Source organism: Urocitellus parryii, chromosome 7 (genome assembly GCF_045843805.1).
Source record: "Urocitellus parryii isolate mUroPar1 chromosome 7, mUroPar1.hap1, whole genome shotgun sequence".
NCBI classification, from domain to species: domain Eukaryota; kingdom Metazoa; phylum Chordata; class Mammalia; order Rodentia; family Sciuridae; genus Urocitellus; species Urocitellus parryii.
The window spans coordinates 95852408-95859365 of record NC_135537.1 but is presented as its reverse complement, the minus strand read 5'-3'; the positions used below and the strand labels follow the sequence as shown (position 1 = coordinate 95859365).

The 6958-nt window shown below is 34.5% G+C and overlaps 1 pseudogene; it reads left to right on the top strand.

Moving 5' to 3' along the window:
- The first annotated feature begins 278 nt into the window (after positions 1 to 278).
- LOC144256062 (geminin coiled-coil domain-containing protein 1-like) lies at positions 279 to 6229 on the top strand (annotated as a pseudogene).
- Positions 6230 to 6958: the final 729 nt, after the last annotated feature.

The following is a 6958-nucleotide window of genomic DNA, read 5'->3' as shown; positions in this document are numbered from 1 at the left end:
GGCAGGATAAATTTGCAAGGACATTGAGCCCTAGTGATGGAGATATCTAGAGCTTGCAGTCTTTGCTTATTTCTTTCAGCTTTTAGATGTTTACTTGGAGTGATGTTATGCTCCTCTGACTGGAGCTGGGGCAAAGTTTATTTAATTACCTACAAGGAACAAAGTTTATTTAATTATCTATAGAACAGAGATAGAATATATATATATATATATATATATATATATATATATATATATATGCACTTATGTCTATATATGTATATTATATATTTACAGGTATGTATGTTATACAGGTATGTATATGTATGTACATAACTATATGTATGTGTATGTATATATATGCATATGCACATATATACATTATATATATACATTATATATATACATTATATATACATTATATATATTTGCATATACATTATACACAGCATGGGTTTGTGTGTATCTCTATTCAGATTCCCATAAGATCCAACAGAATGTTAGTTTGGAGGAGAAGAGGAAGGGAAGCTTAAGACAATTACTGATTCAGAAGTTAGTCTATAAGATACCATATTCTGCTTTTTCATCCTTTTTAATGGGTTCTTTGTCTTCCAAGGTGATTAGAAATAGAAATATAATTAAGGTAGTTCTGACTGGCTTATTAGGTGAGCTAGGCATTACAAAGGAAAATATAAATATGATTCATCCAATAGTAGTCTATTCTTTGTTCAAGGACCTGTGGAAATGTTAGGAAAGTCATAGGAGCCAATTCCTTTTTAGTTATTATAATTAAACCACTCAAAATTTAATCTGGATCTAAATTTAACACCTTCACTGTTTCTTGATTAACTGCATGTAATTTCTGTGTGTTTCTCCCTCCCTTCTCTACCTCCACATCTCCATCGCCCAATCTTCTGGGACACCCCCCTCCACCCCAACTCCTTATACTGAATTTCACAGAACACCATTCTGCCATGCCAAGACCAGTATTTTGCAGGAGACCAAAGTTATAATTGCCCGTATTCCACTACACCATCAGAAACTAGTGTTGACGTTTCCACGGAGACTTGGGTCTCTTTTTGGGCTGCTGGTCTCCTGGACAACAGTGAGCCCCAACAAGCACCACAGGCACAGGGTAAGTTCTGCTCTTCTGCTTTAGTGGCAGACCTGGAGCCCTTTTCAAGCAATGTGGCTGCAAAGCATCATGGTCTGGGACTCTGGAAAAAGGGATGTTATAAAAAATTTAAGTTAGTCCAAAAAGTCTTGAATTTTACAACCTTAACTTCTGCTATTTTGTACTTGCCAAATAGTGAAAATGGGATTATTCCTCTTTCTTGCTGGACAACACGTGTTTCTCCCTCTAATGTATAGTACTTGGAGATTCCCGACTCACTGAAAGAACCTTTCTGGGTCATATTTTATAAACAACATTCTAGTAGAATGTTTTTGGAGTCAAGATACTAGTTATAACATTTCTTTTGAAATTCAGAAAAGTTTTCCAAGTATGATAAAGAAACAAGAATAAATAACTTCATCTTTTATTTCATAGAGGAGATTCTATAGACAATGCCTTATAAGTAGAAATAATTATTCTCTTGCACACACACACACACACACACACACACAAGCACTCACATAGGATTTCAAAGTGGGAGGGAAGTATAACATTGATGAAAAATTATGAATGGTATTAATCTTGACTTGAAGGTTAGTGAACATTTTTATAAAATTAAGTGAATTTTTGTATAAATAGTCAAATTTCTCTAAAAAGTTTCAGATATCTTAGAATTAAATACCTATACTATAGTTTGCCATATGCTCCTTTGGTGGACACAGGGGTTAAGGAAAGGCACACAAAAATGAAAACCTAAAAATGTTGAAGCACACTTACATATCATGGATAAAGTTGTTCAGTTTTACTTTTTCACTATAAGCAACAGCAAAGACAAAATGCCCAAAATCTGAACCCAAACTGTTTACAAAATTGGATTCCTGTTTTCTTACTCACTACTCTATTTTAATAAAAAATTCTTCAGTAACAGCAGTTTAAGAAGAACAGGGAAAGAGTCAGAATGGTATTAATGAGACAGAATAAAGTAAAAAAAAACAATTAAGCATGCCCAAATGCTTTTGATTAACAGGCATAGCTTCCTGTCAAATATGAAAAATATGAAAAATGTCAAATATGAAAAAAAAATCTTTGTAAAAGCATAAAAAACATACAGATGAAAACAGTTGAAACAGAGAAGGTAGAATTTTGCAATTTTTTTATCATGGTCTTCAGAGAAAAAAGGTGCAAATTATTTAAAAGTAGACATTGCTACTAAATCAAATTCTGAATTCTATCCATTAGATTTAACAGGTAGGCAGACAGAAAAGGAAATAATAGCATAAAAAATGTTATTAGATTATCAAGCCAAACACTATATTATTAATGTTGAAGCTTAGAAAAATAAAATAAAAATTATAAAAAAGATAGTGGGATTGCAATATTATGCCTAGTGGAAGGGAAAGGTTAATAAACATTTGAATGAATTAATGATGCAGCTGAGAGAGTCTTTATTAATTTAACCAACAAGAATATACATACAAAGGGAAGAATGTGACCACTTAGTTCCAAAAAGAAAAAAAAATATCCCACCTCTTTAACCACTTTGGCATAGGTTGTATAAATATTTGTCTGTCACAGCTTGCATCCTTCTTCTGAAAGCTTTAAATATTTTGTTCTAGTGTGAGGAAGCAACAGCTATTTTTAGAAAGGTAATTGAACCTATTGCACTTTGGGAATGGTTTGGTGAGTTCATTACACATAAGTCAAAAGTGTGTTTTCTATGTGTTTTCCATTTTGTATTTTCTCATAGATTCATCTTCTAATTCGAGTTTTCCTATTCTGGACTCATGTTCCTGAGAAGAAGCTCAGCTTTCCTCACAGCTCTACAGAAATAAACAGGTATGTGTGGATAGTCAGAACATTGAGACTTGCCATACATCCTGCAGTCCATTCTCCACTTGCATCCTCCCTTAAGTTCATGCTGCTACTTTTTCCTCTTAAAATTCACATTAACTCACTTTAGAACTAAAATGAGCATATGTCGAGAGAGAGAGAGAGAGAGAGAGAGAGAGAGAGAGAGAGAGAGAGAGAGGAGTTAGATGAACAATCTCTCTCTCCCTCCCTCCTTCTTTCTCTCTCTCTCTCTCTCTCTCTCTCTCTCTCTCTCTCTCTCTCTCTCTCTTTCTGTCTCAACCCCCCCATACACACACACTCATATACACAAATAACACTTGAGGAAGACATGAAGTCAGGCTCTGAATATATCACATTTTAGCTGTGTGACCTATCATGTCCACCTTTTCCTCATCCATGAAATTGGAATATTTATGCAGCATATCTCAGAGGGCTAATGGAAAGACCAAATGGAATCATGTCAGTATTTTAAAATGATAAACATGGATAATTGCCTGGAGAATTAATGATGATGACAAAGGTTTTTTATCCAGATATTGTTTCATTTTCCATATTTTGTTCTTATTTGTTCCCCAAAAGTAATATGATCTACTGAACAAACAGGCATATCAATCTGAATGTGGCACAAGTCAACCATCTTTTCTTTCTTTCTTTCTTTCTTTCTTTCTTTCTTTCTTTCTTTCTTTCTTTCTTTCTTTCTTTCTTTCATGTGCAAGGAAGGAGTTCAGGTAAACCTTTCTAAACACCTTTTTTATATATTTAAACAGTTGAATGCTGCTCATTTTCCTTTACACCTACCTGACTCCCTTGTGGTTAAAATTTTAAAAGTCATATAATACCCTCAAATACTTTGTAATGAATGAAAAATTCAGAGCACAAAACTGAACAATCAGGTGGTAGGGGGTTGTTGATTTCAGTCTCGGAGGACGAGGGCTCCCTGAAATTGTGTTCATAAAACAGAATAATAATCAAGTTTAAGAAGGCTGAGGCACAGTGGCATTATTATAATGTTACAAAGTCAATACAGTGGAGCAACCTTCACCATTGTCTGCTTTTTGCAGCTCCAAGATACTCTGGTTCAGAAGGAAGAAGAACTTGCTAGGCTACAAGAAGAGAATAATCATCTCAGACAATACCTGAATTCTACTTTGGTTAAATGTCTTGAAGAAAAGGCCAAGGTGTGTAATAATCTTTTTTATAAGGTCAGGGCAGTGATTTAAGAAAGGAAACCATTAATGTAAAATTTCTTAATTAAAAGCAAGAAGTGTACTCAACAACAGGTCATGGGTTATGTGAGTAGAATGGATAACATTTCTTAAGGAAGTACATGACTTTCACTAGAACTTTTATGTATCATTTATTAGAAGTATCTAGATTGCAGATTCTATCCAGACATTATTACAAAAGGAGTTTCTTATATATCAAAAGCTAGGGATTGCTGAGGAAACAGGTTGAGCAAATGGAGAGTTAGGTGGAAATCAGAGATTTAAAAACTCAGTTGTTTTAATTATCTTCTTAATGTGGAAATTAAAGATTTAAAAACTCAGTTGTTTTAATTATCTTCTGGCTTTAGGAAAATCATTCTCAATTAGAAATTTGGTTACCTGCAACTACAAAAACTAAAAAACTGTGAAAATATCTCTCTCAATCTAAGATGCTGTGATGATAACTGGAGCCTAGTATCTTGAGCAGCAATTCAGTATATACAGTTACATTATTTTTTATTCACATTTTTCTTACACTTTTAAATGAGCTATTTCTAACTCAAAGATAGCTTGCCTATAGTCTCTTTGTGTTCTTTTTTCTTTAGTTTTGTGTTTTTCCTAGTATGTGTTTGCTTCTATGATCAATTTTTACTTTACTCTTAGAGAAAATATTATTTGATATTATGTAATCTAAATTGATTATGTGTCTGCTGCTTTTACTGAATCTAACAGTTCAGAGAAGAAAAGATACTAGATTTGACTACTGTATAGTAAGCTTTCATAAATAAAGGGCTAGCCTTGGCTTCTAACTCTAGCCACCATTCCTTGAAAAAGACATTATTAAATTATTAAATGACATTAATTAGCTTTACCTTTCTTGACCTCAGTTCTCCAAGATTTAAAATAACAACTTTTTTTCAAGGGATTGCTTTGAAAGTTAATGACATAACATAAGGAATGTTGTATAGTGTTTAAACAAGAGTTCTGTCTATATTCAGATAACTTAGGTTTAATTCTAGGCTAAGGGATACTTAGCAAGTCACAAATATGTCTGTGCCTTAGTTTCCTCATTAATGGAGATTTTAACAGTATCTATATCCAAAGAAATAGTGCATGTGATGAACTATTCATAAATTATATCAAATGATAATTTGTTTATGTTATCAGTGATAATTCAATAAACAATTGCTTTTATTGTCATCATTGTAAAAATTATTACTTCCCTGATTTGAAATCTTCAAGACATGATATGCTTTTTTCAAGTTTCAAACTGAGAGTAAGAAATGAATTCAGGTTCCTAAGAAATAAGATGTTATCATGGATTTTACTTTAGTAACAGACACTAATCTAATCCATTTTACTTGTATGTGAAAAAATATTAGAAATTTAACCTATTTTTCTAAAGAATGAGGGTAACTAGTAGATACTTAAAGGAAGTATAATTTTCAAATGTCACTTCTTCAGAAATTGTTGTCATCAGATGAGTTCTCCAAAGTATGTGGAAAATTCACAAAGGGGAAGAGGAAACACAAAGAGCAGGGATACTCTCCTGCTGAGATCCCCCATCCCAAAAATGATACGAGAAAACTCTCTAGTGAGTTTGCTAACTGTGAAAAACCTCCTGGGCCCCATGTTGATCCCTGGGTGCTTCAAACACTTGGATTGAATGACCCCAACACCATTGATGACACCAGCTAACTACAGTACCCTCTCCTCTCATCCCAGAAGAGTGACTAGCACATACTCCCATTTTCTGAGTGATGCCATTGATTATGAAAATGTCCCCAGAGGGGATGTGCCAATCAACTATGGAGGTGAAAGAACAACCCCCTTGCACAGCACTGCCAGCCATGGGGAAGACTTCCACTACTTTTCTCAACTTTCAAATCCCCCAACAGAGTTGCAAACACTTCCTTATCATCCAGCTGATGTGTAACCCAACAAGACAGAGATGACATTTTACACATCCCTGAGTCCTCACTGTAATGTCAAAACTCATTCTTTCCACCAGGGACAAGCCTTTGTGTGTAGAGATGAAGAAGGAGGCTGGAAGTTTACCTGGGTCCCTAAACAGCCTTAGTGACCCCTCTTGTATCACAGAGCACTGCCAGGAACTCTGTTTACAAAGATCTCTCTTGCACTTGAACCTGACTATGTGGAGCATAGAAGCTACTGCCCAGACAATCTTTAGCCACTTTAAATGTTACTCTCAACTACCACTTAAATTTGTAGGGAATAGCTTCCAAGAATCCATATGAGAGGCCTATGCTCTTCCACCTGAACTTGACTAGTTTGCACATCAAGGTCTGCTATCAACTTCTTCTCTTTGCCCTGTACTTCAAAAGGTGTTTTCCAATCTTTGTAGATTTCTTCAAGACCTAGATATACTTTGCTTATCATGACCTGTTTAACACCTTTTGTTCTCTTATCAAGTTGTTTAAATATGTATGGTCTTTATTTCTCTCCCCCTTCTACATTTCTTTATTTCTGAAAACTGCCTTTAGAATGAACCCTATTTTGGTTTCAAGTACTTCCTCCTGGTTGTTTAAATTGCTAGAGGTAGGGTAAAATCAAGTGTCTGCCCATTACCACTGCTGAAGAAGTATTGTGGATATAAGTAACAGTATGTCCATGGCAGCTCAAAGAGTCAAGTGTTGCAGGGTGACTTTAGCAAAACATCTCCAAGACAGCTGTGACTCCACTGATAAGCAATACCACTGAAAAATGACAAAAGTTAAAAAGAATTATTTCTTCAGAATGTCCCAATACCTGATTCCATTGGCATCTGGCCATTGTTTCTTTAACTGAC